Here is a 25825-nt window from a genome sequence, read left to right on the forward strand (position 1 = left end):
ACAGAGTAGCTGCTCTCCCCTGAGTGGACGGCCTGAAAGCTCACTTTTATTCCTTCTACCTTTGAAACTCTCCTCCTGCTTCAGCAGCCGGCCCGGGCCAGGACGCTTTCATCTGCTGATTTGGTTGAAGCGGGCGACTAACACTCCATCGCCTGAATTAGCCCGTCCATCCCGACAACAATACAGCCGAATCTTCTTTGATATACGATCGTCGGCTTGTCGTGATAGGAAATCTTCAGCGGGCATTTGTGTAAAATAAGCTGTCTGCTCTTCTTGGTTTCTCTTAAAGAAAAACTCAGACTTTTTCATCTGCCTTCAGCATCCAGGCCTGGGCTATCTGGGAGTTTATTTCTTGTGTATTTCGACAAATTTATATCTCAAGCTTCGTTAGTGTCTAATTTTTGAATCTGCAGGACAGCACCGACACAAAACCACCAAACGCTTGATTTATTCTCCACTTATTTTTGCCTCTGTCTGACAGCTGATCCTGTTACACAGAATACTTCACCTGTGACCTCCAGCTTAACTCGGACATGTAGCGATATGGATTCCAGGGCAGGTTTTTGGAGCTGCCATGTGAAATTCAGTTCAGTTCAGTGTTATTTACATAAGCACGCAGCGACAGTGGGAAGGAAAAACTATGTAGGAGAGGCAGGTTCATGGAGGGGCGGCTGTCTGCCATGACTGGTTGGAGGTGAGCGGAGGAAGAGAGCCAGAAACTGGGTGAGACTGGGCTTAGTCCTAACTGGTTGAACTCAGAAAAATACCACTGAAGAAAACCCCAAAACAACAACCAACTGGCAGATTTGCATGTGGCTGCACCTTTTCCTGCATGTTATACCTCTTTTTCCTCACCTTCCCCCTCTGAAGACCAAGCTGTCACCTTTTGATGTATTTAGCAAGCATAGACTGTAAATAAAGATGCCGTATCTTAAAGGTTTGCAAAGTGAAGCTAGAGCTGAAGAGGATTAAACCTGCATCCATTCTAATGTCCAACAGGGGGAGACTCTTCTGATTGTAAAAAGAAGTCTGTGAGGAAATGATCTTCCTGCTCACCTATTCTGATCTCACTGATCACTTTCCCGATGAGTTTTGAGTCAGAAAGCAGTGCAGGATTTAGGGTGGGGCTACAAAGGTGCACACATGAACATGCAGTTTGAGATCCACTCTGATTCGTCACATCCAGAAACAAAACACTGAATCTTAGAAATTTGAAGTTACTCAGATGATCATTACTGCCACACTTGCAGTGCACAGGTCATATAAACTGAAAGTTGACCACAGCTGGAACAGATGTGCACTCCATGAGTGGCCATGTTATAATAAAGAGGATCAGGAAAGCAGCGCAGAAAGATTGAGCCTCTAAAGAGATGAAATGTTGTATTTGAATCAAGCTGAGCTGTATTGATGAACACTATCGTCAGCTCGTTATATCATGCTACAGAAAGAAAACACAGACTAATGAACGTGGGATTATGCCTGCAGCTCCTAATCCTGTCGTCACGGAAACAATCGAACAATCGTCTCACTACAGACACGTGTCTCTGGTGTTCCTTGAGCTCAGACACTATCTGTCTACCTGACAAGGTCACTGCTGGACCTCGTCATGTTCTCCTGTTAATACTATTATTTTTTTTAATATTTTATTTTTGGCCTTTACTACGAAGGACAGTGAAGAGTGATGGGAAAGAACGGGAAGCAAGAGGGTAAGACATGCGGCAAAGGGCCACGGGTCAGAGTCGAAACTGGGCCAGCCGTTCTCTGCCTAGCAGCATGTGGTCGCCTGCTCATGCCGCTGAGCTAAACTGGCACCCCAGTTATTATTTTAAATTAAAAAATAAATAAAAAATATAAAACAAATCCATGTTTCTAAAACTTTGGTGTCAATTTCTGTTTCAGGTCACCGGTTAGGCGTTAGATTCATGAAGCTTTAAACACTTTAAACACATGGAGCCCAGCACATAAGTGACTTATGCTTAAATACCTAAAAGTTCATTTAGAAGTGTTTTAAAGTTAATCATTTGTTTTAAAACACTAGCTGTAAAAAGGATTTTCTATATGTTAATAAAACTGAATACAGCTTTGTTTCGTACCTACCCTGCTGAGCTGCACACTGTCAGTATTGGTTCTTGGTGAACTTGGTGAAGCTGACCTTGTAGAGAGCGGCTGTGCGAGATGCGGAGCCAAAGCTGAAAGACGGCAGATGACACCTGTGAAGAGCAGTGAATACGTGACTGTTACCATGGCAACTGCAGAGTTTGGTTTAACAAGTTTGTTTTGGACTGTCTCAGGCACAGTGTTAAACATGCTAATAGCGGATAGCAATGTTAGCACGTGTACCACCTGTAGCTGTGTCCGTTACCATGGTAATGTGTTTCATTGTTGTAAGTCAGAAAAAGCTCAGTGAACTTGACACGGGTTTAAAAGCTTCATTAAGTAAACGCACCGAGAAACATTTGTGCACGCTCGCTAAGCTACAGCAGCAGGAGGCTAACCTCCTCCTGATGGAGCACAGACGGACCCAGATGTTCGCTTTCTCCTGTGGGGATTTCTGTCGCTGCACCCTCTCGTCCTTCTCTTCGATGGTTCCTCCAGGTTTCCATCACTAATTCACTACCAGGCTGTGACAGCTGACTGTCAGGAGGTCATGAGTAAAACTGCTGCACGTGCACGTGAGAGGGTCTCATAGTTTCGGACCAAAATGCACACAAACATGCACACAGGGCTGCAACCTTTCACTTAATATTAAAGGACTCTGACTGCAGTACAACGGTGTGAGAACTTTTTTCTTAGTCATTGGGAGTATTGGTGTCACGAGTGAGTGAGTGGTGCATGTGTCTTAGGGGCTGGCAGTGTTTTTCCTGGGTCCACCTGAGGTGGACCTGTGACTCATCAACTTCAATCAGGAAGCTGCATTTAAACCCCGCATCCTCATCTCTCCTTTGCTAGTCGGTCAGTTGCTAATGGTGGTAACAGGCCGCATACCTCAGTGTTTCTGTCTGGTCAATGTTTTTGCCTTACTCGTTTCTACTTGTGTTCACAGTTTTGCCACACCACTTACTCTGCCAAATGGTTGGCAGCTTCCAGCTGGAAAATCTCTTCACTTGCAGAAACTGCGGCGTGAAGATTTGGATTTCCTTCGCCTCTGCTGCCTGCTTCAGGATTTGGACTCACAGGCCAGATAATCCTGAACCCTTAATCGCTCTGTCGGACCCACGACTGGAGAACCGCCCCGCAAAACCACTCCTCTGATTCTCCGCCTCGGTCCGCCTCACAAACCCTGTTCTCCCTTTGCTCTAGAGACCCTATGCTCCTGCTGTGGACAACCCATTTCCCATGCCCCTCTTGCATCTCATTGTCTCCCTGAGAAGTTTCCCTGTGTCCGTTCCACGCCACTCCACTGACACACAGAATATTCTTGAGTGCTGTAAATAGTAGTGTTAAGTCATATTGGGTTGTGGTGTGTTTGGTGTCTGTAAATAGTTCTACATCTCACTGATAAACAAGTTTAACCTGATTGCTGAGTTTACTGAGCCTGCTTTTCAAACCCGGACTTTTTCAGTCACTTTTTTCACTCACTATGTGTTAACAGACCCCTCTGCATTGAATCATACTTGTTATTAATCTCTGTCTCTCTTCCACTGCATGTCTTTATCCTCTTTTCCTTCCCTCACCCCAACCGGTCTTGGCAGATGGCCGCCCCTTCCTGAGCCTGGTTCTGCCGGAGGTTTCCTCCTGTTAAAAGGGAGTTTTTCCTTCTCACTGTCGCCAAAGTGCTTGCTCATAGGGGGTCATATGATTGTTGGGTTTTTCTCTGTATGTATTATTGTAGGGTCTACCTTACAATATAACGCGCCTTGAGGCGACTGTTGTTGTGATTTGGCACTATATAAATAAAATTGAATTGAATTGAATCTTCTGCTACTCAGGTTAAACATGATATATAAGTCACTTAGATAACTTTAAAATGTTATTGTTTGGCTTTTTTCAGTGTTGTATTTGTTCCTGAACAAATTGGTTTGGCTGAGATTAAAGTTGAGCTTTATAACTGGACTGTTTTATTTAACACTGAAGTCTAACCACCGTGTCACTGTGCTGCCTAGTGCTTAACATACTTTTTAAAATTATCTTTTTTTTTTTTAAAGAAAGAAAGAAAGAAAAAGAAAACCTACAACATCATGTGTAATTTCCGTTGTAAATATTAATCACAGTTAAATTAAGAGAGGATGGCAGTAAAAACTCGGTGATGTCATCAAGTATGCTGCTGTTCCAATTCTAGAACGATCGTACTGCATTCTCGCGTTTTTGGGAAGTCCGGACTTCCGTGTGTGCTTAAGAAGTCCAGACTTGCGTACTTGAGAATTGAGAAACGGCCTCTGTTTTTGTGTTGTATCCCGTATTGCAATATATTGGATGTGGTTCTACCTACTGCAGAGGTCACGTGTTTCTGGTTACTGTGGAGGTCACGTGTTTCTGGTTAATGTGGCGCTCCCCAGTGGCTGCAGCCAGACACTTCTCAAAATTGGTGTCAAACTAAGCATGACTGTTTGTGTCACTGTGTCAGACCTACAACAGACAAGCGACCTGTCCAGGTGTACTCCGCCCCTCTTCCTATGACAACCCTGAGTTAAAATAGCGGAAGAAAATTAATGAACAGACTTTCTAATAAATATATATTCTTGTTTGGTTGAGTGTGTTTATGCTAAAATGGAGTGCTGCTTTCAGTGTATGACACTGTTAAATCTACAGCTGAACTCACACTGTGAATTGTGCATCAGAGGTCATCGTTTTTAATAAAACGATGGATAAACGTCTGATTTACAGCCGCTAAAGGCCCTCACTTTAAAACCCACACAGAGTGAACTCTGCTGTCTAAAGACTCATCCATAAAAATAAAATCTGTACGAGAATGAGGTCGCCGGCTCGAGAATTAGGCCGCTGCCTGCTGATGAATGGAGACATTAATTGAAAATGGTCGCTACAGGAGCTCCCAACATGAGGCTGGAGGCTGTGCCAGCCGGAATAAGGCTGGAAGAAAAATGACAGGGGCGGGAGGACAATGTGGAGAGTGAAGGTTAGTTTCCTCTTCCTCTAAATTCAGAGTGTGAGCACTTTAACACGTCGGCATCCATCGCCGTCACCAGTGTTGGGGAGTAACGGAATAAACGTGTTATGTATTTAAAATACAAAATATGAGTATGTGTATTCTGTTACAGTTACCGCTTAAATAGGTGATAATTAGAATAGAATTTTGTTGAAATAGATGGATTACACAGCCGTCTTTTCCTGTTTCATATGTTAAGCTATCCCCTCTCTAATGTTGGTAATTAAATGCAATGCCAGAGACCCAAACAAAACACACAATAAGAGGCTCTAATGTGAGTGTCCTGTTAATGTTGGTGGCGTCAGTTACACAATGGAGCCAGAGCCAGCATAACAGAGTCAGCAGTGCATGGGCAGGAGTGCATTTCTTACTTTGAAATTCCAACACCATTTCATATTTTTTAGATTATGTATCAGAATTTCAGGAGCGGAACCACCCCTCCAAACACGCTCCTTCTGGTTGTCATCTATAAAGGTTCCCCCTAGTTCTGCAAGCTGTTCATTCGAGGCCTTTCCCAAACCGCAGCTCAATTCATGTCAAAGCATTCACTTTTACCTACTAAAACGCTGTCAAACCTAAATGAGGACATGGGCCCAGCTAGCGAATAAAGAAGAAAAGGATGGGCAAAATCTGACCGTGCGATGCAAACATTCTTTGCAAGCAACCAAGCTGCATCGAAAGACTTCAACCTAAAGAAACATCTGGAAGTAAGTCCTTTTTTAAAACCTAACGTTAGCCTATGGCAACTATCTTGTTTTATTTGTGGTAAAGTATAGTATTCAGGATAAATATTAGTCTGGTTTCAGAGCCCTCCACAGCACAAAGTCTGCTCTACTGAAGGTGTTCAGCTTTTAGCTGAACTTGGGCCGACTATCAGCTAAAGTACACCCCCATGTAAAAAATCATGGTTTCATTTTCGATTCTACCCTCAAGCTGGACAAACAAATAAATTCAGTATCTCGTGGCAGTTTTTTCCAGCTCAGGAGCATTTCTAAACTAAAAGATATCCTGTCATCTAAAGATCTGGAAATCGTTATCCATCCCTTCATATCACATCTCGACTACTGTAACTCTCTCTATTTAGTCGTTTGTCAATCAAGCCTGTCCCGCCTGCAACTTGTTCAAAATGCAGCCACAAGGCTCCTGACGGATACCTGAAAGAGAGAGAGTATTACTCCAATACTTGCATCTTTACATTGGCTGCCAGTTTAATATAGAATTGATTTCAAGGTTTTTTTATTTGTTTTTAAAGCTCTCCATGGTCTGGCCCCAGGTTATATTTCAGATCTCTTTAGCCTGCACCTACCCACTCGAACTCTGCGTTCTTTCAGTCAGATTCTTTTACTGGTTCCATGCTCCCAGTTAAAATCCAGAGCTGACAGGGCATTTCTCCATTGCCGCCCCGAGACTCTGGAACAGTCTTCCCTCTTTTATAAAATCCTCTTCCTCCTTGGAAAGCTTCAAATCAAATTTGAAGACCTACCTATTTTCCAGGGCTTTCGGATCTCTTTGACACCACTGTTATTCTGTTTTAGCTATTCTGCTCTTTTATCTCATTGGATGATGTATGTATATGTATACGTATACACGTATTTTATGTTCACTTTTGTATATGTATGTGCATTTTGCATGTACATATATATTTTTACAAATATATATGGATGTCTTACGATGTTTTTTATGTTTTTCATCTTATCCACTTTAATTCTTTTATTTGATTATATTATCCCTCTGTTTAGCACTTTGACCGACACTTGGTGTCCTTTAAATGTGCTGTATAAATAAAGTTGACTTGACTATTGTTTGTCTCTTGTGTATAACTAAGCATTTCTCATATTTTACATGTCTTCCATTCTTTTTTGGGGTTTTTTGTGTTCCTGCCTTCTTTTCAGCTCATTTATTGAATCTGTTTCCCGCCATGTTTCTTCCTCCCTTCCGCCTCCTCACTCAGCCTCTCACCTCCAGCCGCCGCTGCATGTTTAACCACGATGATGTTTTTCATGGAACAAGCTGGAAGGTGCCACAACACTGCGTCTCCCCTGCTAAGGTTCATGCTAATGCTCCCTCCCTCCGGCCTCCATTTTAAATTCGACCTGCCCGCCTCGTGCGGTTACCACGGCCGACTGGAGGCTGTGATCTGTGAATGCCATCAGCCATGAGTTTATCTCCTGCAGAACAATGCTGCTGCCCCCCCCGCCTCTGACTGCTGCTTAGCATAATTAATGTGATCGGCCCACAGTGGAGCCCAGCGAGCCCGGGCTGCTGCCACTGGGCATCACATCGCCACGCTAACCAGTTTAACGGCAGCGGGGACGATCAAAGACAGAGAGAGGGTTTTTATCTGCAGCGAGAGTTTCTGAGAGGAGAAACCAGGAGGCTGGATATTTAACCAGCTCCTGCCAAGCGTGAGACCATCGAGAATCTTCAGGTTTTCATCAAGCATAACTTTTAAATTCTTAAAACAATAAAAAAAAAAGCTAAGCTAACGCTGTCCTGACCACAGACTGTATAAAACATGAAGTCACCTGTGCAGGTTGTAAGAGATCTTTCTCTAACCTTGACTGCATGGTTTATATTGACAATCATTATTAATGCATTTAAAATAACAGACCAAAAATCTCGAGCTGTGGTCTGTGGTGGGGCGGCCTCCATGGCCTCAGCTGATTTCAGTTCAGTGTCGCTGGTCACTCTCTGTCGTCATTCAGACTCTTTCTAGAGCATCTGTGTGTGATGCGTTTAGGGGACTTCTGTAAACTGGAACTGTAGCAGTAACCTGGGTGCCCCTCTGGAGAACATGAACGAGTCCAGACGGGAAGCCGCAGCTCCTCCTCTTCCTCAGCCTCATCCTTCACCACCTCTGCAACATTGACTGAGCTCGCTGCGTTTCGTGTTATTCTCAAGGTTTTTTTTTTAATTGGAGGGAGATCAGATTGTCGTCTTTGTGGGAACATATGTTGACCAACCCCCCCAGCAGATGTCCGACTGGAGGCTCCAACGTGAAGCTTCTGCCGCTGTGATTCGAGCCTCGCCGCCTCCTCCAGGGCCTGGCGCGCAGCTCTGACACTCTTCCAGTCCCTCTGTGGTGTTTTTAATGAGAGGCGATGCAGATGTGTGTGGCACCCAACTCTGCAAATAACTCCGACCTTCAGGTGTCCTTCACCTGCTCCACCAAGTGTAGGAATGATTTTACACAGAGAGGTTTCAGCTGCAGCAGAGGCAACGTAATCCACGCTTTAAAGTAAAAAGAAAAAATCAGATCAGGAGTGCATTGTTCTGCATCAGCTCTGGATTTGAATCCCGTCACACAGATCTGTTTCCTGTGAAGACGTATCAGGGCCAATGAAGGGCGGTTATTCCAAGAAAAAAAACTTTCTGTTTGAGAAACTCGCATTTAAAAGAAAACGGTAACTGCTTCCATCTTCACCCCACCTGTGGTCCTGACTCCAGCTGTGGAAGAGTAAAGCATCCTCCTGCTTTATTTCCCAATATGTGTCGTCCCTGTATGGATCAGGTAGGGTGGCCTGGAGGTGCAAAAACTAAAAACACAATAACATTTAAGTTGTAAATGTTTGAAAAACTCAAAAATTTATTACAACAAAAATTTAAAAGGAAAAAGTCACTGGCTATAAAATTAAACATTTACAAGGAAAAATTGGAATGATGTCAGAAATGAGCATGATGGTGTGGATGGTGTAAGGACTGTCTGCAAAGATCGGGCCAAGAAGCTCGGACCGCTGTGATCGAGAACCTGACACTGAATCATGAAGGTTTTGTTTTTCAGGGTTTGGAAAGACATGGATCATCTAAACTCATCATTGGTGATGCATTGATTGTTTTCTGCCGTGCACATCACGATGTCCATCAGCTCGCTGCTCATTGGTTCTGGGGAGTAAAGAGACCGACACCACGATGACCTGATACTTCCTGCTCCCTGATTCACTGTTTTCAGGGCTTTTTCTTCTCTTTAAGTGTCAGATAAGTCGGCGTGACAGCTGCATGGTGCCACCTACTCTCCAGGTGTGTTTTTAACACAGCTCATATCCTGGCAGGTGTGCTGCCTCCGTCAGCTCATGTCTTTCTTTGTGCTTCTTTTGCAGATGTGTTTGATTAAAGAGAGCTGGCAGCGGGGGGTGGGACACTTCAGAGTCCTGTTTTCTTATAGAAGGACTCTGAAGTGTGGGCGGAGCACCCCGTGACAAGCCTGTGAAGGTTCGCAGTCTGTGGCCTGCTGGCTCCTTCTTGGCACCGCGTCCGTCAGCCTTTCCTGCCGGGCGCAGATTAACAAAGTGAGCGGCCTCCCCCCCGTGGACCCCGACACAGCGCTCCTCCAACAAAACAGCTTTTCACACCCCATCCAAGCCTCTCTGAGGCTTAGAGCACTTCCTCCTTGTTATCACTCCTCTCCTGCTGCTCCTGAGCTCCTCTCCTCTGCACACAGGCATTAAGGAGGAGCGAGGCGGGGCTGGCGGTCAGTGGACTGAAAACAAAGCTTTTTTTTCGGCCCGGGATGCTTCGCTCCATTCTTGCAGAGGGCCCCCGCCCTTGGGTCAGGAGTTCTTCATCATCATCTGCCCCTCCTCCTCTGCCTGGAGTACTGAAATCTGATCATGTAGCAGATCCTCAGAGCCAGGACCACCCCGATCTGTCTGAAGGTAAAGTGAGGGTGTGCGGTCACATGACTCCGTTCGGAGCTCAGCCTGGGGCTTCCGTTTAAAATCTCAGATTAAGTTTTAAGAACGGAAACAGCGAGGAGACACTCGCAGTGCTTCACTGAACATCAGCTGCTCGGTTTCAAAGAGAAACATGAAATCATCTTAAAAATGTTTGTGTTTGGACTCGAGCTGTTCTGCACGGGCCTTTTCGCTGCTTTTGTTCAATCTCACATCATTATCCAGGCCCACATCCGCCTTCACTGAACTCTGAAACACCACTGAAGGTTACAAACACTCCTGTGTGTGTGCACAGTTTCCTGACGTGAAGAAAAAAGAGGGGAAGAGGTCGTTTCTAGAATGGTTCAGTCCAAACTTTACCCAGAAATTCTGTCATCATAGGAGGATGGAGCAGGAGGAAAGCTTTGTGAATACTTGGTGTTCAACTTAATTCAAACAACCTCACTAATCAGTTTATTGGTACTCAAAGAATTTGCACTGTTTTATCCTCAGCATCTGATTTTAGGAGCTTTTTTTTTAGCCACTAGAGCATTGAAATGAAACGCTGATCCAGATCCACACAATAACCCAGCAGACTCATTTTTGCTGTGTGGATGTTGGAGATGTTCACCAGAGGCTCGGCATGCCTGGTGAAGGTAATCTGGATGGATGTTCTTCTATTGATGAGAACAAAAGGAACCAATCGACCGAGCTAAGAGAGTACCACTTCTTTAAACACGATGATGCCGGGAACACAGAGGCAACGCCGAGAGATAGAAACTGTTATTTAAGAATCAGGCTGTGGTGAAATGACACTCTGTGCATGGATGCTGACGGGCCGTCTTTTCTTAGTGAGCAAATCAGTCAGCAGCCATATGTCACCTATACAAAGCATGTATTTTTGCGCTGCAGTAATTCACTCATGTGTCTTGCTTTGTGTCGCTTCACAGTTTGTGCCGTCGTATGGTGACCACGTTTTAAGCCACTGGTTCGACCATGTTAACTGTTGGTTTAAGTCAGAGTTGGGACTGTGAGCGCACACGAAGTTTGTAATTGTCAGTCTTTGCTGAAGTTCTCTGTCCTTTCTAAACGAATGGAGCTCTTTCCCCACAGTTCATCTTTCTGTGTAGCTTTGTGTTTAAATTCCGTTTCATGAATTATTCCATTGTTAAAAACTGATTTCCATAATCTGAGTGGATATTCTTTGTCGCCGTGATTCCGACGAGCAGTTCGAGTTAAAGTGATGACATTAAAGTCGTAGAGGGGCGGTGTCCCTGTGCCACATCGCACGGCTGAGAGGAAACACAAAATATGTCGAGCGTTAATGTGAAGAGAGTCCCGGCTGCAGGCTGCTCTAAAATATTTAAATCGAATCTGGAGCGCAGCCACGGGAGCTTGTTTCAGAGTCCTCCGCTGCTCCAGGTCAGACTAGCTCTGAAATGTGAAAGCGGATGTAAATCGGACATATTTGAGCGGTTAAAGGCAGCATGGCTCGCTGAGGTCCCGCCTGCAGCGCCCGTGCAGATTCATCAGTCATCGCCTGTGACTCGCACCACCTGCTCACTGGGGACTACAATATGGAGGCCCGCCGTGATTAGCACGCCACGCTAACCGCTGTGACAGAGGGGCCCGCTCAGAGGAGGAGCAGGGAGGGGGTGTCCTCCTGCCGGGCGACAGAACTGATTAGCACAGATTAATAGCAGTTAATATCACCGGGGACTCTCAGCTGTGTCGCACTCATTAATAAGTGCCTTTAATTAGCGTCATTAGCCAGAGTTTGTCCTCTCCTAAACACTTCAGTTTGTTTCACAGGACCCGATCCCCAAGGAAGGAGCTCACCTCAAAGGCTGAAATACTGAGTGAAGACCACAGAGTAGCACTTTTCTTCATGTCTGACTCCTCAGTGAACATGCTCCTGAGATCTGAAACAGCTGACGACATGTCATCCATTCTGGGTTCAGAGCTGCGCAAGTGAGAGAAAACACAACTGTGGGAATAGCATAAACCCACACCTGTCCTGAACGTCAGAAAGTCTTCCATTAAACAAACTCTTATCCAAATTACAATAAAAAATATTATACAAAAACAAATAATTCAACTACAGCTACAATAATACATACAGACAAGACCCCAACAATCATATGATCTAGGGTTGGGTATCGTCACTGATTTCTAGAATCGATTCGATTCCGATTCACAAGGTCCCGAATCGATTCGATTCAATTCGATTCGATTTAAATCTGGGAAATTTTGCCTCAGACAGTCAGAAATATTATAATTCAGATCAGTACATTTACATATTTTTGTATCTATAAAAAGGAAGCTGACACTCGCAAGACTTTATCAAAGGTGTGAGCGTCACAGCAGATGCCTTTGTGTCAAAGTAGCTGAAGATAAAACACAGAAAAACATGAAGGTGATTTTCCTGGCCTGGGATTTTATAAAAATATTCTGCAGTGCATCAAAAACGAAAGAAAACCATTAATCAACATATGGACATTACCTCTGAAGTTACAGCGGTTTTATTAGAGACACAGCTGAGCGTTTTGCATTTTGTATAATTTTAAAAAGTTTACATTTGTTCAGAAGCCTATTGAACGGCAGAAATTAGGTTTTCTTTTCGGAAGTAAGTAAAAGGGAAAAAAACAGCGACTGACAGCGCTGTAAACAACGGTAGACTTGTGCGTAACAAGCTTTAGAATCAGCGCAAAAAGGATGTAAACACAAAGCGCGGACCCGCCAAAACATCAGAATCAGCGAGCTGTTGGCTTTCAGCCCTGACTGTGTCCGTGCCGTCAGGTGAGAAAGGCGACATCTCACTGATTCTGATCCGTCGGCGGGTCCGAGCTTTGTGTTTACATCTTTGTGCAGAATCTGTGTACCTGCTCTCATTTACTGTTTTAGCTGTTTGGTGGTTCTTGAAATTTTGTGAGGTTTAACCTGAGGTTCTGGCGTTTCGGGCAAAATAAATTAATATAAAAAAAATCGATTCAGGATTTTAATGAATCGATATCACGTTATCCAAGCCAGAATCAATTTTAATCGATAAATCGATTATCAGAACCCACCCCTAATATGACCCCCTATGAGCAAGCACTTTGGTGACAGTGGGAAGAAAAAATTCCCTTTTAACAGGAAGTTAAAAGCTAAGGAGCCTGCTGTCACAGTGCTGGGTCCAGGGACCCAGGGTTCTTTGATTTAGTGTTGTTCATTTCATAGTCTTTGTATTTCTTGTTTCATAGTTATTTTCTGTAGTTTCTAGGATTTAGGTTTTGTTACTACACCTCCCCTGGATTCCATGTTTCGTGTCTAGTCGTCCTTGTCTCTAAGTTCGTGCATCTCCTGTGTTCAGACTATGTTCCCTCTGTCTAGTCAGTCATGTCTCCTGGTCTCAGAGTCAAGTCTGCATCTTAGTCTTGTGTCTCATGTTTCCTGTTTTATTTTGATAGTCTAGTCTAGTGTTTAGTGTGTTCAGTTTTGCTTCATGTCTTGTGTATGTGATTACTCCCACCTGTGTTCCCTTCTGTGTCTCATTCCCCTGTTATCCCTCTGTTTTTAAGCCCTGTGTTTTCTGTGCCAGTTGTTGTGTGTTGTCCTGTGGTCCTTGCCCCCCCCCCCCCCCCCCCAAAAAGAAATTGCTGTGTGTTTCTCTGTGCTCCTGGTTTATTTGTTTCTATTTTCCTTGTTTGTATTATTTGAATTTTTGATACTGCATTAAAGCTGCCTCCTGAGTTCACTGATTTGTTTAGAGTCCTGCATTTAGGTCGTACTCCTGCCTGCCACGGGACTAAACATGACAACTACAGGGAGGAGGCCAGGGTGGATGGATAGGTCAACAAAGTGATTTACAGTGTCACTGATTTTAGCTGACCATGTCGAAATAGTCATATCCTACAAGTATCTGGGAGTTCAACTCGATGACAAGCTGGAATGGTCTGCCAACACGGACGCTGCCTACAAAAAAGGTTCTGAGCCAGGTTTACTTTCTACGAAGGCTCATATCCTTCAATGTATGCAGCAGGCTGCTCTATATGTTTTATCAGTCCGTTGTTGCACCATCTTCTTTGCTATGGCGTGCTTTGGTTCAGGCATCAAAGCAAAGGACGCAAACAGACTAACAAACTTATCAGGAAGGCCGAGTCTGTTGTTGGCATGAAGCTCGCCACCCTGGAGGAGGTGATCGGTGTAGGAATGCTGGCAAGACTGCTGGTAATCATGGACAATGACTCCCACCCCCTCCATAACACACTGGACAATCTGAAGAGCAGTTTCAGCAACAGGTTCCTTTAACCCAGGGGTGTCAAACTCAAATACACAGTGGGCCAAAATTCAAAACTAAAACAAAGTCGCGGGCTAACGTTAATATTTATTGAAATATATTTATTCCTCCAGATATAAGAATGAATCTTTTCTAATGGACTCAAACACGTTTTGCTGAAAAACTGAATATGGAACAAGCAAAGCTTAATACTAAACAATATATATATTAGCTGTACAATACCAGTAGGCCAGCTCTGATAGTAATTTGGTATGGCTTCGCGGGCCAAATGTAATTAGGCTGCGGGCCAAATTTGGCCCGCGGGCCAGAGTTTGACACCTATGCTTTAACCTCACTGTCTGAGGGAATGTTACAGGAGGTCGTTCCTTCCCGCTGCTATCAGACTCTTTAATTCATATACTTGAGTCAGGTCCACACATGTGGAACAGAATTAATCACACCTCAGTGCACCATCACTTTTGTACACCACAACATATATTTGCAAACATACTTGTCCTTTATATTTATATGTATATCTCTATCTTTATCTATTTTTCCCAATATTTATCTATCATGACTCTGTTTCTACACTCATTTTATATGAGTACTTGTCTTTTGTTGTATATTTGCTGCTATAACAACTGAATTTCCCTCTGGGATTAATTAAGTTTCTCTGATTCTGACCAAACCTGTACCACAGCAGGAAACGGCCACTTAGGATGAGACTTAGCAATAGAAGACTGAAATCTCCACTAGATCAGTTATGAAGTGAGGAGTTCTCTTCATGGGAGGATGTGGGCTTCAGCAGTGATGATGAACAACTCGTCTGCACTGAACCAACCAAAAGAAGAGTCCAGTCAGCTAGGCCTGGAGCCATCTGAAGTGTGGGCATTCTGATTGAGCAACCTAAAATTACCTAATAAACCTAATCAGAGCACCGGCAACTTATCTGTCATATTTCTGTGCAGACTGAGTTTTAATGGGCTTCCTGCTGCAATGGGTTTCCCAGTTTGAGGAGATCAGGTGAGAGCCAGAGTGGCTGACTCTTTGGTCCTCCCCCCTGTTGCTGCTGTAAGAAGACAGCTGCTGGGCAATAAGTGTTTAAATGAGATAATTAATGAGTGCAGTCAGCTCTATTAGAGCTGTGAGCTGGCCCTCCTCCTCCTCCCCCTCGTCGTGTTACCACTGATCCACTCTCATCTCATCTTCATGAGCTGCAGGGTTACCACACGATGAGGGGAAACTCGTGCCGGAGTCAGCATTGTTTGCTAAAGGTTCACTTCACCTCAGAGTCACATGTACAGATGTTTTGTTTGGTTTGCAGAGCTTTTTTATGCAGATGTGAGTCACCCGGCGTGGATTTTTGAGTCATACAGATGTACCCTTCCTCTTTAAAATGATGGTGGTCGCTGCGTGTTGCACAGCAATAAAACCTCTTTCTTCATCTTCCAGATTAAAAGAAGCATGCAGCTACCTAACACTGACGCTCAGCTGGGGAGCATTTCATTCACAGGTAGTGCACGTGTCTCTGCACAAGGATACGACTGGGGCTCAGTCCAAAGAAAATTGTTTCTATGTGGATTTTTCTGAATGACTTCTGCAGACACATTACTGCTCAGTTTTTAAAATGCATTTATGTAAATATTTATTTTAATTTCTATATCAGAATAACAGAATATAACAGAATTTATAACAGAAAGCAGAACTGCTCTGCAGCCCATGTTTGCAGCCCTGTAAATGAGCTGTAGCTTGTGAAAGAGCTTCAAGCCAAAGAGTTTGTCAGTAAATCTTCACTTTAAATGATATTTCAGCTGCAGTGGAAATTCCTCTGCTTGGAGTTATAATCAGAAATCAATCCCAGCAGATGGAAAACCGACTCGTTGTGGAATATTTTCTCTGTGTAACAGCAGATATAGTCAGCCTTCTTAGAAACCTCTTCTGATTTTGTAAGCATCAGCATTACCAAAGCATAGCAGATGGATGTGAAGAAGAAGAGGGATGAGGAGGAAGAGCACAGGGCCGAGGTGTTTTTCTTTCTGTGGAAGTGCACAGCATCTTGTCTAGAGGCAAAGCTAGATCAAAACACAATTTCTACGTTTTGATGGGCTCAAGCATTTAAAAGTCTGAAACCACGAGAGGCTGCACATTCAGTTCTTGACTGATGAGTATGAGATGAAAACCTGAAATCACAACATCACAGGGTCTGCAAGTTCCTGCAGAGAGGGAGGAAAACTGCCACAAATACCATGAAATGCAAGTAAGTGGGTGACGCTGGTGGAGGGAATTGTTATTTTAGTTCAAATAACATTTGCGAGTAAACCAGTTTAAGTAGGTTTTGAGTTGTGACTTAAATAAGGGAAGGGAATCTATATTCCTTAAGGCTGAAGGAAGTGAGCTCCAGAGCCGAGGAGCAGAGCGACTGAAAGCTCTGTGCCCCGTAGTGGTAAGGCGAGCAGAAGGAACAACAAGGTGAGTGGCAGATGAAGATTTTAGAGAGCGGGAAGCTACGGTGATATGAAGCAGATCACAGAGATAAGGAGGGGCAAGGTTATTAATACACTTAAACCTGAGAACTAAGATTTTAAAGTTTATCCTGGCTTCTATGGGAAACCAGTGAAGCTGTTGAAGAATTGGGGTGACATGGTCACGAGTTATGACCTGAGCTACAGAATACTGAAGGAGTTGAAGTTTATGGAGGGACTTATTGGGGAGAACAAATAGGAGGGAGTTGCAATAATCGATCCGGGAAGTAATAAGATTATGGACAAGGATGGCAGCAGCATGAGGAGGAGTGAAGGAAGGAACGAAGTTGATTAATGTTACGTAAGTTAAAGTATGCAGACCGGGTTATGTAATTAATGTGAGACTGAAATGAGAGAGTACTGTCAAGTATGACACCCAAACTCTTTACCTGCGGGGAAGGAAGGATGGGGGAACTTATTTTAAAATATGGACGCAATCAGTATTTATTCCTATAGTGTGTTTATATTAATATTTATGTAGAGAAATGTGTATTATATATACTCGAAATGCCATCTAGTCCATACAGTACCACTGCAACATGACACTAAGACACATTTCTCAGTTGTATACAAACTTAGAAGAGTAATCAGCCAAGTTTGTGAGTGTTTATTTACTACGACATTTTTGATCAACGCTGGCCCACAAACATTGTTTCATATTTAGTTTGTTGGGTTCTGGGCCCTGTGCTTCGTACGTCGCTTACTACATCCAAGATCAAATGAAACATCCAAGACCAAATCATCGCGCTAACTCTGAGCTCGCTATTCCGGTTCCCCGAACACACCTGTTGTTGACGATTAGTATAGCTGGATGAAGTAATGTGAGATCACTGGGTGGCCCAACAGGGGCTACGCATCGATAGTAGAAACATTGATCGGCAACCCTTTGATTGGTCGGCGAAAATGTCGAAGGAGCGCGCTCGGTATTTTTCGGCAGCAGAGCAAGAACTCTTGAGTGAGGGATTTCAGGAGTTTCAGAGTTTAATTAAAACGCAAGGGAACACTGCAAAGGCTGCAAAAGCAAGGAGAGAGGGCTGGCAGAAAGTTGCTGACAAATCAAACTCGTAAGTAATTCAATAATAACAATAATAATGGAGTGGATTTATATAGCGCTTTTCAAGGCACCCAAAGCGCTTTACAATGCCACTATTCATTCACTCTCACATTCACACACTGGTGGAGGCAGCTACGGTTGTAGCCACAGCTGCCCTGGGGCAGACTGACAGAAGCCAGGCTGCCATATTGCGCCATCGGCCCCTCTGGCCAACACCAGTAGGCGGTAGGGTAGATTTATCATATTACACCATATTATCCAATATTATATTACATTATATTATATTATAATATGTTATATTATATCCCCTTTCACATTAGAGCCACAACAGGACCCACTAGAACATGGGAACAAGTAAAAGTGAAATATAAGAATATTCTACAGAATGGTAATATTTATCACTTATATTGCTTGTCGTCTCTTGGAAAGAGACCCTGGAATACTCTGTTTGTTTGTTCATAACAGCAACCAAGAAAAGGGCAGAGCAAAAAAAAGACAGGTGGTGGTCCTGCACCCCCTCGTCAACAAGTTGGTTAAGTGAATAATACCCTCACGGGAAAATCGATATCTCTCTATGAGCACACTGTCGCGCTGAGCTAAAGGATCCTGTCTGTCCCGCAATATACGCTGAATTCTGAGGACTCTCCTTATCAATCTTGCACCTTCCGCAATGGGTTGCTCGCGTAAACGGACAGGACATGGCTGCGACAGGCTTCCCAAATCCACCTTCGCTTTTATAGCCGTGGTCTCTCATCTTGATTACACGAAGTAATTTACAATTACTACTCTGAAATATGAATTACATCTGTAATAATCACATACATGTAATAGAATGTTAATAGTACATTTCCCTTTTTTAGGGAATGACCTGTGTGAAATCAATAAAAGGATCAAGTGCTGCATTGTCTTTAGTTACATTGATGTTATTTATTTATGGTGAAACAGTGGTGGAATATCGCTGTTGCTTTCGTATGAATGACGCGGACATACCTGCGTGGCCGCGATCTAATCCTGTTTACATAAAGTAAACCTGCTCCCCAGCAGGTTTACGCTTACGGCTCTGTTGCTATGACAGCAAGTCCCGGATGGGCTTCGGGGAACCGAACGATCCAGGATCACGCGAAATCGTCAACAATCTCATCCAGCTAACTCACTTAGCGCGGTACGAAGAACAGGCCCCAGGTCATTGTGGTGAAGCAGAAGCTTGAAAACATGAGATGAACGCTGTCTAATAAAAAGATTTATGTAAGGCTCCTTTGACAACAACTGCCTCAGTGATCATGATTTCATCACTGCTGCCAAAAAGCATTGAAGCAAAGAAGATCTCCAACTGAAGATGAAGAAAGTTCCTCAAGGTTCCTCAACTCGCCTGCAGCTGGTTCGTTATTTTCTTGCAGTTATTAAAAAGATTCTTTGGACAGTGTTAGCTTATTAGCTTAGGCTACCAGGTAAAAAACAACAACAAAAAAACGCTAACACGGTCTTGCTAAGGTGAGCTAGCCAAGATGCTGCAAGCTGAAGCTCTACTGATTTAGATGTGTCCTGTCTTTCACAGACAGATAACCTGCTGCAGCTTCAAAGCTAACATTTCACTCTGTAACCTGTGAAATGACCAAAGCAGGAAGTCTGTGCTAACCAGTGTTAGCATGCTGCAACTGATTTCTGAAAGGAGAAGAAGAATTTCTTTTAACAGCATATGACAGCCAAAAACACCTGAAGTCAAGTCTGATTGCATGTAACCAGACACACACACAGACACACACACACACACATGCACGTAAACACACACACAAAAATTAGAAAATTAAAAATCAAAGACAAACAGTGTCATTGCAGACATATTGACGCCTTCTGTTATTCTCACACACACACACACACACTGCTGTTTGTCTCTTTATTATTTGGTGAAATCGGGTTTCGGTCTGCTCTCTTTATTGTGACGAGCCGTATGTCTTATTTTTCTAATGTCAGCTTCGTCCTGTGTGGTTTGTGTTCTCACAGTCGTAGAGAGGCGGCGCAGGCTCCTGAGGGGCCTCCGGGGCCCCCTGCTGGGAGGGACTTGGACCAGGACCGTGCCTTTGGTCACGCTTCCAAATGTTTCCATTGATGGGCGAGAAACATGTTGGATCGCCGTCCCAAACAAAGCCGGAGCCAAAACTAAATCAGGCCTGGCCGGCTGGGGGTGGGGGGAGCTTCTGCTGGCAGGCGAGCTCCTTGCCCTGTAGAAGCGACTCGCTGATGGCAGTGAGAGCAGAATTGATTTAAAAAGGAGGAGGAGGGGGAAGCTGTGTCGTACGTATGGTGATGACAATGATGATGAAGAGATAAACCGTGTTGGTTATTTAGGTTGTGTTATTTAGGTTGTGTTTATAAAGGTTGTGTTTCATAATTTTATTATTTCAGTCATGTGATGTGTTTTTCAGTGAGAGGGTCTATCGCTCTCAGACCTGCTCTTTATTTCCTGCTGACCATCAGCAGGAACAGACTGGGAGCTGTGGGCTGTAAAGGCTGAGGAATCAGATTTCTGTGTTTGTGGCATTAAAAGTCAATGAATCCAACTACAGAGGCATGTGTCTCTGTAGTTGGACTGTAGTTGGACAAGTTTTTATCGTCCAGATCAGTTTGTCTACCTGGATAACAAAAAAACAAAACAAAACAAAAAAACATCAAAGATGTGTGACACATGTCTATAAGGACACAAGCAGATTAAATCTTCTGTCTCCACAAAGATGAAAACATCATAAACTTTTATTTAGGTTTCAGTGATACTGGGACTCGGTGCAGCCCAGAACAAAATGACTTGGTGTGCATCAGACGCTAATGCGTGAAGGTGCCCATACCTAAAATCTGACTGATGTTGTAGTTGTTTGGCTTCTGGAAGTGTTACCTCGAGACTTCCAGATCTCTTTTTCATACTTTTTATACTTTCAACTCCCTATTTCAAGGAAAAAGATGTAGGAAAAGGAAATAGTAGCAGTAATCCTGCAGATGTAGGAGGTCATTCCTTGGACTGTTTGACTGCCTGCAGGGACACTGCACACTGACTGAGTTCAATATTTGAAACACCAACCTTGGAGCAGGACTTACTGGGGTTGAGTGAGTTTGAGTTTGTCCTGTGTGGTTTAAAACGTGGTCCTTTAAAACGTGACCTTGTGGTCGCAATGTCTCTGCATTTGTTTGTTTCTTTGCTGCTTTTCTTCGCCATCACCGAAGTGTCAGATCTGAAACCTCACCACAGTCTGGTTGTTCTCGGGACTCTTGGGGCTTACAGTCAGGCTGATGAGGCAGACCAGCCAAGATAAGCAAACGGTGAGCGGGTGGCGCGGGGCACCTTGCCATCCAATTATGTGTAAGATACAAAAGGTGAAAACTCCCTGTGTTTGCAGAAAGAGCTGGCAAACATGGCAGAGAAGAGCCGGGGGGAGTGGAACGGCGTGAATGTATTTTCACTTCAGATTCAGGATGTGTGTTCAAGGACCAGCTCAGCTGCCTCCACACTGCAGAGCTCTGAATGTGGGGGATGGGTGTGACTCTCTGACCCATTCAGGTTGCTCAAAAGGTGTTCTAGCTTCTATTTACATTTTTACATTAGGTTTTACCATTTTTCTAAGGTACAGTGAGTTCTTTAGACAACGTGGGCTTTTATTTTGGAAATCTGAGATATTCCTCTGTATCCTGTTAATTCTGTAAAACTAAAGATGGGATTTTACTTTGAAAATGTCACAGAAAAGTCGTTTTGGTAACATCCAATCCAATGAGTTATTGTAGGTCTGTGTAGGTTCTCAGTCATCCAGCTCATGGTAGTCTAAAGAGCTTGGAAAAAAAGTGAGTGGACTTCTTTAAGTTTCATCTGCAGATGTTTATTTTAAATAAGCTGAAGGTGAAATGTCTTCTCAAACTCAAAGTCCACTTGCTTTCCTTCCAAGCTCCTTAGAGTAATTGCTGGCTTTTACTTTGAAAAGTGATACATTTTTAACACCTGGAGATTTGAAAACCAAAGACATGTATGCTCCTTCCTGTGATCTGCTCTCCATCAGTGAGATAGAGATAAACTCGTGCATGCACAGAGATGTTTAAACCTTCAGGAGCGTAGGTGACAGATGATCTGCTGCTGCGACTTTATCATCTGAGCGTCTCCAGCTCTTTATAATCAGCCTGCTGGAGGTGGCAGGTCGCTCTCTCAACTGTGGTGTCGCGCTCTTCACACACCCTCAGCTCGCACAGGAACAATGTGATGTGTGTGTTCTTCACCGCGAGAAACGCAGATAACAGAGTCTTTTGACTGCAGACAGCTCCCAGTGGCCGCTGACGTCCTCCAGCAGCTCGAGGTCAGTGGGTGGCGCTGGGAAGATGGCCGACCTCCAGCCTGAATAAAAGGAGGCCGGTGCGGGTGGAGGGCCTGTTAGGAGCATCCACACACACACCACCACCTTCTCCCGCTGCTTTTCATTGGTGGATGACAGAAAAACAACAAAGCAGCGTTTGAGCAGCCTGGTTGGCAGCTGCGAGCTTCCTCCTGGACTTTTTCCTCGGTCTGCGTGAAGCTTCAGATTCAGGACACGATGAAAGATTCATCAATCAGCATCAAGGATGCACGAAGCCAAAAGCACCCAGAGCTCCTCAGTTTAATGCTTCATATCTTCTTCTGTAAACATCGCTGAGACACAGCTAATGGCTTCAGCTGAAAGAAACTCTGACTTTCAGATTAAAAGCATTCATTTATTTCTTCATTTTCATGCAGCGAACTACAAAACTTAAGCAGACAGTAAAGGCCGACCAGGAGCTAAGCTCTTAGAACCTCTGTTCTGATCACTGTGATTTGATTTCAGATAAATGTGAGGTGTTGAGCATCCTCTTGAACATATTCTTGGTTTCTTCGGGAAGAACATGGATCATTCCGTGCTCCCACATCTGCAGATATTTGTTTTAAATGAGCTGAATATGTTCTGATCACATGCTGCAGGAGATCTTCTGCTTCCTCCTTAAATTTTCACCACCAACAAGCTTCAATCAACTTATTGCCAAGAAAAAAACCTCAGAAAGGGCTTTTCCGATAATAAATCCCATCAGTTCGACCACGAAAAGCATGGCTGGAAATGCATTCTCAGAGCTCCTTGTACACATTACACAATCAGGCGGTTATTAATGAGAGCCAGATGGAGAACTCCAAACAAAAACATTAAGAACCTGGAAGCTGGGTCTCCATTTTTCTTTCGAAATCACTGAAACTCACCTTGCATGATCGTTTTGATCCACAGCACACAGGCTGTGAAGAGCGATGAAACTGAACGTTTCCACAGTGGTTTCTAGTAAAGATAAGATGAGATAAGATAAGATAAGATAAGATAAGATAAGATAAGATAAGATAAGATAACCTTTATTAGTCCCACACAAGGGAAATTTGTTCATCACAAACTGTCCATCCACATTTCACAGGTTCACGTGGAGCCTAAAATCTTGCCTTCATTTGGACGTGATGGTGTTTGTCCACATTCTCGGTCCTGCTCCATAAACCCTCTGATCCATCATCACTGGTAACCCTACCCTCTCCATTTACTTTCCACAAAGACCAACTGATATTTATGGAAAAACACTGATTTTGTTTTTCAGCTAGAATGAGTATTTTCTGTTTGCCGTTTGACTAGCGAGACTAGCAAAGATTGGCTAAAGTTAGGATTAAATAATGAGAAGCCTCAGAAGATGAGCCTTCGATACCCCAACAACAGTTTATTAGCATGCTAACATCTAAAAGCAGTAAATAAATACAATACATGAACTGCTGTAAAGTCTCAGTTATATATTGGTTTTCATTTAACAACATTTTGCTTTTTAAACTATATGTAACCATGTAGGATTTCTACATTTCTACATTCTACGTCCTCTATTTCTCCTCCTCCTCCTCCTCTTCGCCTTCACCACTGCCCTCTCTCCTCCTTCATCTCCACCTCAGTCTACTCCTCACCTCAGGCCTCATCTCCTGAACTGAAGTCAGGCTCTAACATAGGAAAACGTGCACAGTCACACTCATTTATTCCTGATACAGTCACAGTTCCTCACTGTTAGCAGTTTACACATGTGACCCTCTCTGGACAGCTGACAATGAGTGAGCTAAACAACAACAGCAGCTGATTACAAGCTAACATTATGCTAGCTGATATTAGCCTCCAGTGTCATTGTGATTACATCCTCAAATGTGAATCAAAGTTTATTCACTGAAGGTCCAAAATTGTTAGATCCACTTATTAAATTCAGTTCTCCAAAGATAGTTTCAGCAACCCTGGGTAACAGCAGATAAAAGAGTCTAACAGCAGCAACAAGAGCAATGCTCACTCACCTCAGTGTGGCTGTGAGACAGAAGTGAATTTCTCTCACTCACTGACTCTTATCAGTCTCAGTTTTACAGCCTCCTCCAGAGTAAATGAAGGTGGACGCTTCACACTTACTAGGTAAACACGTTTGAGGTTAGGGAGTAGAAACACATCACCTGCGTTCAGAATCAAAAAAATATTGCCAAATAATTATTTGACAAATATCTGTTTGTTCATTCTTGTTTATTCTTGCTAAGTGTTGATATTATTAAAATATGTTGAAATAAATCATGTGCACAAAACATTTTTATACATAAAAAGTAGCAGAAACATGTCACCGCACCGTGGCCATTATGGGCTACAGAGCATTAAAGATAGCTCAATGTCCTTCTCATTATCTCATTATCTCTCAAATCAAAATTTCTGAACCGGGTCATCAGGACCAGAGCAGCTCACAAAAAACAGGAGGTGCCCCTCAGCAGGCTTCCAGATGTTAGCCAATCAGAAAAAAGTGAGCTGATAGGAACTGCTGAAGACTGCTGTGAAGTTTTCTACTATGTGTGTGCTGATACTGTTCACTGTGTGTGAGTGATGGTGGAGGAAGAGGAAGAGACCTTCAGGTGGAAGATCGATGACGTCTCTGAGTTCTTCTGTAGTCTGTTATCACGGCAGCATCAGGACGCCAAACAATTACAACATTGCAGCTGGTTTTCACCAGTGTGTGTGTGCGTGTGTGCGTGTATTTGTGTATGTATGTGCATGTGTGTGTGTTTGTGTGCCTGGGTATGTGTGTGTGTGTGTGTGTGCGCGCGCATGTGTGCATATGTGTGTGTGTGTATGTGATATGTTTGAGGCGCCAGAATCACTGAGTGTAAGTGTGTGGTTCATGAACGCTGGCTCTGTCTCAGTCATGATGTCATGGCGAGGAGCGGAGGGTCACTACAACTGTGAGTGAATGAATGAGTTTCCCGTCAGTCCATGTGACTTGTGTTTACAGTTGCTGATTGGTCGGTAATAACTCTGGACCTGAAACAGACCACAGGAGGAGAGGTCCTCTTAATCACGCTGTCATCACCTGGTCAAAAGTATGTGGACACCAAACAGTTTGATTGTCCATTACGATGCAGCGCTGCAGCTCTTCTGCTTTCAGTCCTTCTTGCATGTGTTTTAGTGAGTTTAGTTTAATACAAACCTAAATCAGAGGGATTAGAAAAAACAGTGGAATACACTGAGATGTCATTAATGTGTTTTTCTACATAAAAAGAAAACAGTCCCCATCCATGTGCCGTGGTTCAGTTTGGCGTAGCGTCATGTGCTGGCAGGCTGAACTTCACTCACAGTGGAAAGTGGAGAAAAGTTCAGATTCTTTGAGTCATAAAAATAAATCTCACTCATCCAAACGATCGGAGAGCGAGTGCTGCTAATGTCCTGTTTCCACACTCCATGTTTCATGTGATCATTATCCTATTTTTCCTCCTTTGGGCCCAAGATCATAATCGCTGCCCTGTTGTTGGACCAATCAGAGTGTGAGATTTTGTGCCATGGATGCTCTGTTCTCTGGGCGAAAGAGGAGGGGCACCCTCAGCACAAAGTTTAAAACAGACCTGATAGTACATGAGGGGGCATCAGTGCACATGGCAGGGCTAACTGGGACACTTGTGAAGGAGCAACAGTCAAGCAGACGATGAATGAACAGCACTGAGTTCGTACTCCAGATGTATGGTTTCACAGGTAAAGAGTCAAGATGAGCTGAATACAGTCCAGACCATCACTCACTGAACATGTGGAGCTTCATGAAACCAACAAAGGAGCAGCTGATGTCCTACATCATGCAGGAAGCTGCAATAAATTCAGAATGAGCACACACACACACGCACACATACGTTTTCTTTGTGTGATTATCAGGTTTTAATGATTTTACGCAGTGTTC

General features: G+C 43.7%; 2 long non-coding RNA genes across 2 annotated transcripts in view; one reads left to right on the forward strand and one right to left on the reverse strand.

The window, feature by feature from the left end:
• The window catches only part of LOC146641319 (uncharacterized), a 28223-nt gene extending 20425 nt beyond the window's left edge, over nucleotides 1–7798 (reverse strand). The window contains exons 1-2 of the long non-coding RNA XR_014909581.1: nucleotides 7716–7798; nucleotides 2098–2210 (exon numbers count right to left, since the gene is read on the reverse strand). This is a non-coding gene — a long non-coding RNA (uncharacterized LOC146641319). The remainder of the gene's footprint in view (nucleotides 1–2097; nucleotides 2211–7715) is intronic.
• A 236-nt stretch (nucleotides 7799–8034) lies between these two features.
• Nucleotides 8035–10941, forward strand: LOC146641321 (uncharacterized). Its single transcript, XR_014909660.1, has 3 exons — nucleotides 8035–8615; nucleotides 8886–9121; nucleotides 9202–10941. It is a non-coding gene; the product is annotated as an uncharacterized LOC146641321 (long non-coding RNA).
• Nucleotides 10942–25825: the final 14884 nt, after the last annotated feature.

Source organism: Rhamphochromis longiceps, linkage group LG23, assembly GCF_057381845.1.
Source record: "Rhamphochromis longiceps isolate RC_006_pf linkage group LG23, R_longiceps_female_GT1.1, whole genome shotgun sequence".
Lineage (NCBI taxonomy): Eukaryota > Metazoa > Chordata > Actinopteri > Cichliformes > Cichlidae > Rhamphochromis > Rhamphochromis longiceps.